Here is a 13,696-nt window from a genome sequence, read left to right as displayed (position 1 = left end):
TGGTAATTTTATCATTTCCCAAAATGCATTCAAAAATAAATCAGTGGCGGGGGCGTGGCCTGGCGAGCTGACCGAGAGGACGCGTTTTTAGATAGCTCCTGCTCCTTCTAACACCTTTATACCCTTTTCTACCCCAAGTACCCCTGTCCCTACCTGTTACCCCGAAGCCATCCCTTCCTACCTGACCCCGGACCGCTGTGGACGCCCGCCGCTGAGCCGGGGAGCACTTTTCAGTGCTCCTGCAGGTTGCGGCCTAGTCCGTGGCCGAAGCCGGGACCTAAATTTCTGGGCAGACGCGGCGCACCAGGCCGCCGACGGAACACGGAGCGGGACACACCGGCAGCAGCGGGCGGAGGAGGTAAGAGCCCGGTAGCCTCGGACTCCTGGTTGCCCGCGCAGCTACTCCCGGCACCTCCGTGCTCCCGCATCGCGCCGTGACCTCGTAGCCGGCCTGCGATTGGGGAGAGACAAGAGAGACCTGCCAGCTCCTGCCGGGCGATAGACGGTGACACTGACAGGAAGCCCACCCACACAGAGGAGAGCCAGCGTCTAAGCTCACCCGGCGCAGCTCTCCAGTGTGAGTCCTGCGGGAGGCTACAGCTGCCTCTAGAGAGCACAGCCGGCCCCACTCCCCGCTTCCGCCATTTTGGTTGAGGCCACAGCTGCTGAGCTCCCCATAATCTCCCCCACAGCTATACCGCTGGAAAACATCTCCTCTTACCAGACCCCACCGCTGAAGCCCCTAAAGAGCTCCCACACCTGAGCCCCTGACCTCCTATTGGATTCTCCTCCACCCCACCCGACAGATCTGAGAGCGTGGGGACAAATTACCCCCCTCTCCCCATATTATTGGGCAACACAGAGGTGGATCCGTTCTGACTGCGCTACCTGACTCCTAACTGCCCTGATATGGGCCCTGCGGCTGCACAAACCTCACTTCTGAAGCCCCTAAAGTGCTCCCACACCTACACCTGAGCCCTTGTGCTCCTATTAGATACTCCTACACCCCTCCCAACAGACCTGGGTGTGTGAGGACAAGTTGCTCCCCTTTTCCCACAATATTGGGCAACACATAGGTGGATCCGCGCTGATTGGGCCATCCGACCCCTAACTGCTCTGTTACGGGCCCAGCGGCTATACAAACGCGCCCTACCATAATCACCATAGAAGACTCCCCTCCACTAGCTCAAATGTGAGCACCCTGCCCTCATGGCTGCCACTCCCTAACACCCGGCCTCTAGCGTCAATCATGCCATTGTAACTTGTTACCATTACCCCCACGGTGCCACATCGTCTTTTCTCTCGTTCTATTGTGCCTGAAATTTCAATATGCCCTCCAAGAAAGCCAAAGACACTGTGCCGGCTAGAATATCCATGTCCTCCAGGAGATCTTCCCAAATTCCAGTACCCAACACCAGCCCCGCCAAGCAGATGCCATCCCCCTTGGGGGTGATTGGTGAGCTGACCCCTCCATCTGGAGTGGCAGGGATAGATGCTGACTCAGACGAACCCGTGACAGTAAAGTCCCTATGCCAGGTTTTCTCTGCGTTCCAGGCAGAGATAGCCAAAGATTTCAAACTTGCCATACGGGAGGTCAAGACGGAACTAGTGGCGATAGGAGACAGAACAGACCACCTAGAACGGAAAATGGAGGAGCTGGTTGCGTCCCACAATGACCTGATATCCTCCTATGACCAACAGCAACAGGAGATTACCCAGTTTAAATCCAAACTTGCAGACTTGGAAGACAGGTCCAGACGTAACAACGTTAAAATTAGAGGCATACCCGACTCCGTGGCTAACTCCGAGCTTGAAGGCTATGCCATCAACCTGTTTCGCAAACTCCTACCTACCACTGACTCCAAAGAGCTGCTGATCGACCGCATCCATCGCCTTCCTAGACCGAAGACCGTCTCAGCCGACCTACCCAGAGATACCCTCCTCCGAGTCCACTTCTTCACGATAAAAGAGCAATTGCTGAGAGCGGCCCGTGAGCAAAAGAACACCGATGTTCTGGGCGGCCTCCAGCTGTTCCAGGACTTCTCTCCTGCAACCATGGCCAACAGGAGAGCGTTTGCACCCATCACTTCGGCACTACGTTCCCACGAAATCCGGTACCGCTGGGGGTTCCCGGTCAAGCTGATAATATACCATGAAGACACCACCTACACCATATCCTCCCTGGATGCAGGAATCAAGCTTTTACTAGAGTGGGACATCTCGGTCACTAGACCCCAAGAACCAAGACGCCCGCAGTCCCTGCGCCAGGAATGGACCGACACCTGACAGACTGTTGCTTTTCAAGCCTGATTATTCTTGCAGTTCCGTGGACTTCACAGTCGTCCCCCTGCTTCCCTCTCTTCTGGGATGAGGACTAAGTGATGAGTATATTCTCTCTCCTTATTTAGCGAAGCAGGACCTTGGACGCTTAGTCCATTAGTTGTAACACCTTCTACCATTAGTTATTTAGAATGGTACTTGCTAACAAGTTAGACAGTTTAATTCCATATAGTCTAATACTGTTTTGTTTATCTAGATATGTTATATGGTATGCTAATAATGTTTCTCTCGGTTAACTACCCCACAGTATGCTAGACTCTCCTATTATACGCTTTCTCTTATTTGTGAATTTTTGAGTGGCGGCCTTGTTTTCCCTCCCATTTCAGGTACCAGGCCACCCCCTAACCTCCACATACTACTGCACGAGATCCCCCCTTTTCTCTTCCCCTGCAGTAGTCATGCGGGCCCAATTAATTGGACCCTTTTGTTTTACCTTTCCCTTTATCTTATTCCCCGCTTCCCTCTCTGTCCCCAATATCCCCCTCTCCTCTCCCCCCCACCCCCCCACCATAGGACGGCAAAAGCTGCGGTTCCCATATCTACGAGAGCAAATATCCCACATGTCGGCACTGACTGACCCCCTATCTCAACCCCTTCAAACTTTAAAATGCCTAAATTTCTCTCACTGAATGTTAAGGGGCTGAACTCCCCCAACAAGCGAAGGTTAGCCCTGTCATATTTCCGCAAACAAAGAGCAGATGTTGTTGCGCTCCAGGAGACGCAATTTGCCTCATCCAATCCCCCTGCCTTTAGGGACTCGAACTATCCTGTAGCCTACTATGCTAACGGCCCAGCTAAACGGAATGGTGTGGCGGTCCTGTTTAGCAAACACATCTCCTTTGTCCACCATTCTCAGATAACAGACAAGAATGGCAGATACTTATTGCTAACAGGCCTCCTCGAGGATAGGCTGACTACTATTGTATGCGTCTACGCTCCCAATTCTAACCAAGTTCCCTTCCTGCGGAAACTACTCTCCCTTGTTAGGAACTCCGCCAAGGGCTCCTTAGTATTGTTAGGCGATTTTAACCTGACCCTAGACCCCTCGCTGGACAAATCCCGTCACCCCCCTAGCCGTCAATCCTCCTCCGCCAACACGTCCTTAGCATTCCGCAACCTCCTGCTAGAATTTGATCTATATGACACTTGGAGGACTACTTACCCTACCGGACGGGAATACACGTTCTACTCCCCTGTACACAATACATATTCCAGGATTGATTTCATTCTATGTGATAAATGGGCCCTGCAGCATACCACAAGTGTCGACATTCTTCCTATTACATGGTCTGACCATGCCCCCGTCGTGTGGCAATACAACTTCCACCCATCCAAAATTCCCCCCAGACCGTGGCGCTTATTCCCACATTTGCTGACAGACCCTACCGCTAAAACCACCATCCTAACGTCAATCAACTCCTACATGTCCAACAACGAGCCGAAGGACACCTCCATATCCACCCACTGGTGCGCCTTTAAAGCGGTCACTAGAGGAGCAGCCATTCAGGCGGGAGCTAACCTAAAAAGGAGAGCCATTATGACTCAGAGGACCTTGGAGGCCAGGTTGCTTGCCCTGGAATCCCAAAATAAGATTGCCCCGTCAAGCCTTCTAAAGAAAGAGCTAGCTGATATACGTGGCCAACTTCAAAAACTCCTCCTAGCACGTACACAGGCTGCCCTGAATAGATTAAGGCACAAATTCTATCTATCTAGTAATAGGTCGGGCAGGATGCTCGCTCGTAAGCTACGTGCCCAACAGGCTAGGAACAGAATTAAATGCATAATTTCCCCTAATAAAGAGACATTTAGAAACCCCAAAGACATAGCCAACCAATTTGCTGACTACTACTCCAAACTATACAACCTGTCCTCAGACCCCTCCACGCCACAACCCACTAGCGACACCATTTCTGCTTTCTTAGATGGCCTGCAGTTTCCCTCCCTTACAACAGAACAATTAGACTCTCTGAACGCCCCATGGACTCAGCCAGAGGTCCAATCAGCCATTAAATCCCTCCCCCGCAATAAAGCTCCTGGACCCGATGGGTTTATCACAGACTTCTACATCACTTTTAGCGACCTTCTGTCCCCATATTTAACGAACCTTTTTAATGAACTATCCTCTACAGGCTATGCTACCCCAGAGCTACTGGAAGCTCGCATAGTAACTATCCCAAAACCAGGCAAAAACCCGGCCTTTTGCCAGAATTATCGCCCTATTGCATTATTAAACACGGACATTAAGCTATTTGCCAAACTTATGGCGCTCCGTATCAACCAATTTCTACCCTTGCTGGTACACCCGGACCAGACGGGGTTCGTCCCAGGACGGCAGGCCTCTGACAACACCAGAAGAGTGTTTGACCTGGTCGACTCTCTTTCTGCTGAGCAAGACCTCCTCCTTTTATCCTTAGACGCGGAAAAAGCGTTTGATAGATTAAATTGGAAATATATGCAGGAGGTGTTGTCACGCTTTGGCTTTAGGGATCGGATTCTCACGTCGATCCTGTCACTATACAGCTCCCCGTCGGCCCGGGTGTTCACCAACGGTTTTGTATCGGACCCATTCAAGATTTCCAACGGCACCAGACAGGGCTGCCCCTTATCCCCATTAATCTTTGTTCTTTCCATAGAACCTCTGGCCATCTCCATCCGCAATGACCCCAACCTCCCAGGTCTTCACACAGGCCATATCAACCACAAACTCAGTCTATTCGCGGATGACGTACTCCTCTTTGTGACCAATCCTATTACCTCCCTTCCATTTCTACACTCAACACTTACATCCTATAGTGCGGCCTCCTATTATAAGCTCAACACTACTAAAACTGACGCCCTCCCGATAAATCTTACCAACTCATTACCCCAATTAAAATCTACATATAAATATAATTGGCAAACTGATTCGATAAAATACCTTGGCATCCAGATCACACCCCTTATGGCTAATGTCTTTGATGCCAATCTGGCCCCCCTCCTCACTTCCCTTGCTGCCCTATCCAAGTCCTGGATGTCATTTGAAGTCTCCTGGATGGGACGTATGGCAGCTTTTAAGATGTCGCTGCTCCCTAAATTAATGTACCTGTTCCGCACCATCCCCTATGTCTTCCCTAAGAAGTCCCTACAACTTGCCACCTCCATCCTAACGAAATATGTCTGGGCGGAAAAACCTCCAGCAATGGCTCGTTCAAAGATGTCAATTCCCAGAGCCTTCGGGGGACTCGACCTTCCTGACCTATTCCACTACCAATCAGCATGCCTATTAGCCCCAATAAAACACTACTCTGATCTTACCTCCCCTAGGGCATGGGTGACCATCGAACAAACCCGCTCTCCCCATATCCCAATATCCGACCTCCTCAAGATCCCGAGACATGTTAGACCTAGCCTCCCAAACCTACTCCCATCCACCAAAGCATCCCTCCACGCGTGGGACCAACTGACTGCTACGCTCCCTTCCTCTCACTCTCTCATTACTACCCTGCCTATCACTACAGTGGCGAAGTTGATACCCAACCTCCGGCTAACGGCCTGGAAAGAATGCGGGATTATCTCCCTAGGTGATGTCCTGAACGCCCACTCTATGATCCCCTTTACCTCCCTCCAACACCAATTCTCCCTCCCCAACTCAGAACACTACCGTTATCTGCAACTCGCTCATTGGTGGAAAGCCCATTTCCATAGCTACTCCCCCCCAGATTCTCTCTCACAGGTAGCTCTCTCCAGACACACCATGGTGCACTCTAGAGGGGACATATCGTTTTGGTACAAGGCCTTGGTGACCCCTCCTGGGTTCTCCAGGACCTCAGCTCATAGGAAATGGGAGTCGGACCTTGGCGGACCACTGTCACCTGCCCAGTGGCGACAGATATTTTTATCTTCCTACACAATGTCCCGCTGCCTAAACCACACTGAAATGCACATCAAGCTCATTAACCGGCTCTATTTAACCCCTGACCGCCTCCACACCTTCTGGCCGTCATGCTCAAACCAGTGCTGGAGGCGGTGTGGCTGTGTGGGTAACATATACCACATTTTTTGGTCCTGCCCCAAACTCCGGGAGTACTGGGAGGGGGTCTTTAACCTGATCTCTACTGTCCTCCAGACCACTATCACTCCCTCACCTACTATCGCTCTGTTCCATATCTACCCCCAAAGTGTCCCAACACAACAAACCTATGTTCTTGGGCATATTCTCATTGCTGCACGAGCAAATGTGGCTCAGCAATGGAAACAAGCCTTCCCCCCATCACTCCATAAGGTCATCCTTAAGACTAACCACCACTACCTCATGGAAACCAATACCTTACCTCTCGCATCTAGTCCCCCTCCCCCACACCCCCGTTGGTTACCTTGGTACATATACACCACGCAGGGAGACGGTGCCAAGTTCTTTCCCCCTGAAACTCCTCCGCGTTCACCACTATTCAGCCTAAATGAACCCCCCGATGCCTCCCCACCCCAAGATCAATGCCTTGGCTCTGCTCCCTCCACCTCGGGTGACTGCTGAATGTCACTAGTGCAGGGCCCCAGGAAATTGGTGTACTTAGTCTGTTTTGTTTTGTATTGCTCACAACGATGCTGCTTCTACTGGTCGCTCTGCGTAGCGACATGTTATGGGATTTATTTTTTTTATTTTTTTTCCAACTTGTACCCCTCTGATGTTTGCCATCCTTACCCCCCTCCACTCCCCTTTTTGATTGTCCCCTCTTTCCTTTTGTACCCCATATAACCTTTTTGTACCAATAAAAATTTATTGATGGAAAAAAAAAAAAAAAAAAATCAGTGGCTTGCAACTGTAAGCAATTCAGCTTTTACTATTTTGCTAATACCCATTTTAAAACAAATACGCTGCAAACAAAATTGTTTAAAATGCATCAGTCCTCATAAAAATAAATCACTTGTACAAGATTAAAATTCAAATGAACAATCAAAAACATTTTTCTCTACTAATCAACGTTCAAATTCAGAAACGTAAAGATATGTAGACCCATATTTACTCAAACACACACAACTACAGCACAAAATTGCCATAACGTATAGTGAAAACTGGAAACAACCACTCTGAATGAGCTCTCTCCTACCACTTTTTCTATTTCAAAAAGTGGCACAGTCATCAAAAGCAAGCAACATCCATAAGAAACAGAGTTGCCAACTGCCTTCATGCTGAGAAGAGAACGCTTTAACTCATCATTGTGGTTGGTGAGTTTGGACACTTTCAAGCACATTTCTCCCATCATTGCCTATAGAAATGATCCCTGAAAGTATAGTCTTACTTACCATTTGTTGATGGTTTAGCTAGACCATAAGAATCAGTATTTAAAGTAATGGAGACATTTTTGTACCATTTTTGAAAGTGGGTAATCGTATTGTTACCCAATTTTCACAATCATAACCTGCTCCACAAATTGAATGATTAAAGTATACAAACTATAAATGGTTTGTTGTAAGTCTAGAGACATTTTAAAATAGAATTATTTAGCAGATTATAATATTGGCATACATAAAGATGTTAGTCTTAAATATCAAACAGAATACTTAGCAATTAAAATAATGCACTAATATTACTATCGAAAATCTATTGGTAATTTCATCATTTCCCACATTGCATTCAAAAATAAATCAGTGGCTTGCAACTGTAAGCAATTCAGCTGTTACTATTTTGCTAATACCCATTTTAAAACAAATATGCTGCAAACAAAATTGTTTTAAATGCATCAGTCCTCATAAAAATAAATCACTTGTACAAGATTAAAAGTCAAACGCAAATACTCATTCAAAAACATTTTTCTCCACTAATCAACGTTCAAATTCAGAAACGTAAAGATATGTAGACCCATATTTACTCAAACACACACAACTACAGCACAAAATTGCCATAACGTATAATGAAAACTGGAAACAACCACTCTGAATGAGCTCTCTCCTACCACTTTTTCTATTTCAAAAAGTGGCACAGTCATCAAAAGCAAGCAACATCCATAAGAAACAGAGTTGCCAACTGCCTTCATGCTGAGAAGAGAGCCCTTTAACTCATCATTGTGGTTGGTGAGTTTGGACACTTTCAAGCACATTTCTCCCATCATTGCCTATAGAAATGATCCCTGAAAGTATAGTCTTAATTCCCATTTGTTGATGGTTTAGCTAGACCATAAGAATCAGTATTTAAAGTAATGGAGACATTTTTGTACCATTTTTGAAAGTGGGTAATCGTATTGTTACCCAATTTTCACAATCATAACCTGCTCCACAAATTGAATGATTAAAGTATGCAAACTATAAATGGTTTGTTGTAAGTCTAGAGACATTTTAAAATAGAATTATTTAGCAGATTATAATATTGGCATACACTAAGATGTTGGTCTTAAATATCAAACAGAATACTTAGCAATTAAAATAATGCACTAATATTACTATCAAAAATCTATTGGTAATTTCATCATTTCCCACATTGCATTCAAAACTAAATCAGTGGCTTGCAACTGTAAGCAATTCAGCTGTTACTATTTTGCTAATACCCATTTTAAAACAAATACGCTGCAAACAAAATTGGGTACTCTTTACTTAGAAGGGCGCCCACGATTTTGATCGTGGGCATCGTTAGTAAAAAATCTCGGGCATTGAATGCACTAAAAAATCGGGTGCGATCAACCGACGAGATGCCCGAGATTTCCCATAGGGAACAATGTTAAATGTCTCAATTGACCCAATTTTCCTGTTTAATGCCTCAATTGACCCGATTTTTCCATAGGAAACAATGTTAAATGGGCCACAGAGGCCAAATAGGCACCCTGAAGTGTATAATGGCCACCCGAATTGTTAACGCCACCCCACGATCAACGTCAACCCGATGCGTGGCGAGCGCAGCGAGCCCGCGAGGGGCGGCGGTACGCGTCCTACGACCTTTTCATACCCCCACTATCCACGTCGGCGTGGAGTTGAGAATAGAAAGTGTGGCGAGCGCAGCGAGCCACCGAGCCCGAAGCGTGGCGAGTGCAGCGAGCCCCGCGAGGGTACGCGGACAGCTGTGAAGCCCGCGAGGGGACGCGGATACCTGTGAAGGTATCCGCGTCCCCTCGCGGGGCTCGCTGCGCTCGCCACGCTTCGGGCTCGGTGGCTCGCTGCGCTCGCCACACTTTCTATTCTCAACTCCACGCCGACGTGGATAGTGGGGGTATGAAAAGGTCGTAGGACGCGTACCGCCGCCCCTCGCGGGCTCGCTGCGCTCCCCACGCTTCGGGTTGACGTTGATCGTGGGGTGGCGTTAACAATTCGGGTGGCCATTATTCACTTCAGGGTGCCTATTTGGCCTCTGTGGCCCATTTAACATTGTTTCCTATGGAAAAATTGGGTCAATTGAGGCATTGAACAGGAAAATCGGGTCAATTGAGACATTTAACATTGTTCCCTATGGGAAATCTCGGGCATCTCGTCTGTCACATCGCACCTGATTTTTTAGTGCATTCAATGCCCGAGATGGCCGAGATGGGCGCCCTTCTAAGTAAAGAGTACCCAAATTGTTTTAAATGCATCAGTCCTCATAAAAAATAAACCACTTGTACAAGATTAAAAGTCAAACGCAAATACTCATTCAAAAACATTTTTCTCTACTAATCAACGTTCAAATTCAGAAACGTAAAGATATGTAGACCCATATTTATTCAAACACACACAACTACAGCACAAAATTGCCATAACGTATAGTGAAAACTGGAAACAACCACTCTGAATGAGCTCTCTCCTACCACTTTTTCTATTTCAAAAAGTGGCACAGTCATCAAAAGCAAGCAACATCCATAAGAAACAGAGTTGCCAACTGCCTTCATGCTGAGAAGAGAGCCTTTTAACTCATCATTGTGGTTGGTGAGTTTGGACACTTTCAAGCACATTTCTCCCATCATTGCCTATAGAAATGATCCCTGAAAGTATAGTCTTAATTCCCATTTGTTGATGGTTTAGCTAGACCATAAGAATCAGTATTTAAAGTAATGGAGACATTTTTGTACCATTTTTGAAAGTGGGTAATCGTATTGTTACCCAATTTTCACAAACATAACCTGCTCCACAAATTGAATGATTAAAGTATACAAACTATAAATGGTTTGTTGTAAGTCTAGAGACATTTTAAAATATAATTATTTAGCAGATTATAATATTGGCATACATAAAGATGTTAGTCTTAAATATCAAACAGAATACTTAGCAATTAAAATAATGCACTAATATTACTATCGAAAATCTATTGGTAATTTCATCATTTCCCACATTGCATTCAAAAATAAATCAGTGGCTTGCAACTGTAAGCAATTCAGCTGTTACTATTTTGCTAATACCCATTTTAAAACAAATATGCTGCAAACAAAATTGTTTTAAATGCATCAGTCCTCATAAAAATAAATCACTTGTACAAGATTAAAAGTCAAACGCAAATACTCATTCAAAAACATTTTTCTCTACTAATCAACGTTAAAATTCAGAAACGTAAAGATATGTAGACCCATATTTACTCAAACACACACAACTACAGCACAAAATTGCCATAACGTATAGTGAAAACTGGAAACAACCACTCTGAATGAGCTCTCTCATACCACTTTTTCTATTTCAAAAAGTGGCACAGTCATCAAAAGCAAGCAACATCCATAAGAAACAGAGTTGCCAACTGCCTTCAGGCTGAGAAGAAAGCCCTTTAACTCATCCTTGTGGTTGGTGAGTTTGGACACTTTCAAGCACATTTCTCCCATCATTGCCTATAGAAATGATCCCTGAAAGTATAGTCTTAATTCCCATTTGTTGATGGTTTAGCTAGACCATAAGAATCAGTATTTAAAGTAATGGAGACATTTTTGTACCATTTTTGAAAGTGGGTAATCGTATTGTTACCCAATTTTCACAAACATAACCTGCTCCACAAATTGAATGATTAAAGTATACAAACTATAAATGGTTTGTTGTAAGTCTAGAGACATTTTAAAATAGAATTATTTAGCAGATTATAATATTGGCATACACTAAGATGTTGGTCTTAAATATCAAACAGAATACTTAGCAATTAAAATAATGCACTAATATTACTATCGAAAATCTATTGGTAATTTTATCATTTCCCAAAATGCATTCAAAAATAAATCAGTGGCTTGCAACTGTAAGCAATTCAGCTGTTACTATTTTGCTAATACCCATTTTAAAACAAATATGCTACAAAAAAAATTGTTTTAAATGCATCAGTCCTCATAAAAATAAATCACTTGTACAAGATTAAAAGTCAAACGCAAATACTCATTCAAAAACATTTTTCTCTACTAATCAACGTTCAAATTCAGAAACGTAAAGATATGTAGACCCATATTTACTCAAACACACACAACTACAGCACAATATTGCCATAACGTATAATGAAAACTGGAAACAACCACTCTGAATGAGCTCTCTCCTACCACTTTTTCTATTTAAAAAAGTGGCACAGTCATCAAAAGCAAGCAACATCCATAAGAAACAGAGTTGCCAACTGCCTTCATGCTGAGAAGAGAGCCCTTTAACTCATCATTGTGGTTGGTGAGTTTGGACACTTTCAAGCACATTTCTCCCATCATTGCCTATAGAAATGATCCCTGAAAGTATAGTCTTAATTCCCATTTGTTGATGGTTTAGCTAGACCATAAGAATCAGTATTTAAAGTAATGGAGACATTTTTGTACCATTTTTAAAAGTGGGTAATCGTATTGTTACCCAATTTTCACAATCATAACCTGCTCCACAAATTGAATAATTAAAGTATACAAACTATAAATGGTTTGTTGTAAGTCTAGAGACATTTTAAAATAGAATTATTTAGCAGATTATAATATTGGCATACATAAAGATGTTAGTCTTAAATATCAAACAGAATACTTAGCAATTAAAATAATGCACTAATATTACTATCGAAAATCTATTGGTAATTTCATCATTTCCCACATTGCATTCAAAAATAAATCAGCAGCTTGCAACTGTAAGCAATTCAGCTGTTACTATTTTGCTAATACCCATTTTAAAACAAATATGCTACAAAAAAATTGTTTTAAATGCATCAGTCCTCATAAAAATAAATCACTTGTACAAGATTAAAAGTCAAACGCAAATACTCAGTCAAAAACATTTTTCTCTACTAATCAACGTTCAAATTCAGAAACGTAAACCCATATTTACTCAAACACACACAACTACAGCACAAAATTGCCATAACGTATAATGAAAACTGGAAACAACCACTCTGAATGAGCTCTCTCCTACCACTTTTTCTATTTCAAAAAGTGGCACAGTCATCAAAAGCAAGCAACATCCATAAAAAACAGAGTTGCCAACTGCCTTCATGCTGAGAAGAGAGCCCTTTAACTCATCATTATGGTTGGTGAGTTTGGACACTTTCAAGCACATTTCTCCCATCATTGCCTATAGAAATGATCCCTGAAAGTATAGTCTTAATTCCCATTTGTTGATGGTTTAGCTAGACCATAAGAATCAGTATTTAAAGTAATGGAGACATTTTTGTACCATTTTTGAAAGTGGGTAATCGTATTGTTACCCAATTTTCACAAACATAACCTGCTCCACAAATTGAATGATTAAAGTATACAAACTATAAATGGTTTGTTGTAAGTCTAGAGACATTTTAAAATAGAATTATTTAGCAGATTATAATATTGGCATACACTAAGATGTTGGTCTTAAATATCAAACAGAATACTTAGCAATTAAAATAATGCACTAATATTACTATCGAAAATCTATTGGTAATTTTATCATTTCCCAAATTGCATTCAAAAATAAATCAGTGGCTTGCAACTGTAAGCAATTCAGCTGTTACTATTTTGCTAATACCCATTTTAAAACAAATACGCTGCAAACAAAATTGTTTTAAATGCATCAGTCCTCATAAAAATAAATCACTTGTACAAGATTAAAAGTCGAACGCAAATACTCATTCAAAAACATTTTTCTCTACTAATCAACGTTCAAATTCAGAAACGTAAAGATATGTAGACCCATTTTTACTCAAACACACACAACTACAGCACAAAATTGCAGATATGGGATTCAGATCACTGGACCATGCGCTGATAAGCAGCTAGTGGAAACCAGACAAAAAAGTGAACAGCCAATTCACACACAAATACAATACCATACAGGATATGAATGGTTTCCTCAGCGCTAATATAAATTCTTTCTTGTTCTCATGTGAGTTACACCCAAAAAGAAGAAACAAAAAACACAATAGTGTAATATTGTTAACAGAGAATTTTAAATGTGATACGCCTTTAAATGTTGAAGACTCGTACCAGATTTTTTGTCTACCTGATTAACAGTAGACAAATGC

General features: G+C 43.5%; 6 non-coding genes across 6 annotated transcripts; all 6 read right to left on the bottom strand.

Annotated features, from left to right (window-relative positions):
* Nucleotides 1-7,398: 7,398 nt before the first annotated feature.
* Nucleotides 7,399-7,614, bottom strand: LOC146061214 (small nucleolar RNA U3). The gene has a single exon (XR_014470746.1). It is a non-coding gene; the product is annotated as a small nucleolar RNA U3 (small nucleolar RNA).
* A 630-nt stretch (nucleotides 7,615-8,244) lies between these two features.
* LOC146061035 (small nucleolar RNA U3) lies at nucleotides 8,245-8,460 on the bottom strand. Its single transcript, XR_014470593.1, has one exon. It is a non-coding gene; the product is annotated as a small nucleolar RNA U3 (small nucleolar RNA).
* A 1,599-nt stretch (nucleotides 8,461-10,059) lies between these two features.
* On the bottom strand, nucleotides 10,060-10,275 carry LOC146061256 (small nucleolar RNA U3). Its single transcript, XR_014470784.1, has one exon. It is a non-coding gene; the product is annotated as a small nucleolar RNA U3 (small nucleolar RNA).
* Nucleotides 10,276-10,905: 630 nt separating this feature from the next.
* Nucleotides 10,906-11,121, bottom strand: LOC146061380 (small nucleolar RNA U3). Its single transcript, XR_014470893.1, has one exon. It is a non-coding gene; the product is annotated as a small nucleolar RNA U3 (small nucleolar RNA).
* A 630-nt stretch (nucleotides 11,122-11,751) lies between these two features.
* Nucleotides 11,752-11,967, bottom strand: LOC146060935 (small nucleolar RNA U3). The gene has a single exon (XR_014470504.1). It is a non-coding gene; the product is annotated as a small nucleolar RNA U3 (small nucleolar RNA).
* A 619-nt stretch (nucleotides 11,968-12,586) lies between these two features.
* LOC146061129 (small nucleolar RNA U3) lies at nucleotides 12,587-12,802 on the bottom strand. The gene has a single exon (XR_014470674.1). It is a non-coding gene; the product is annotated as a small nucleolar RNA U3 (small nucleolar RNA).
* Nucleotides 12,803-13,696: the final 894 nt, after the last annotated feature.

Source organism: Crinia signifera, chromosome 2 (assembly GCF_055691185.1).
Source record: "Crinia signifera chromosome 2, ASM5569118v1, whole genome shotgun sequence".
NCBI classification, from domain to species: domain Eukaryota; kingdom Metazoa; phylum Chordata; class Amphibia; order Anura; family Myobatrachidae; genus Crinia; species Crinia signifera.
This window is presented reverse-complemented; position numbering and strand designations above follow the sequence as displayed.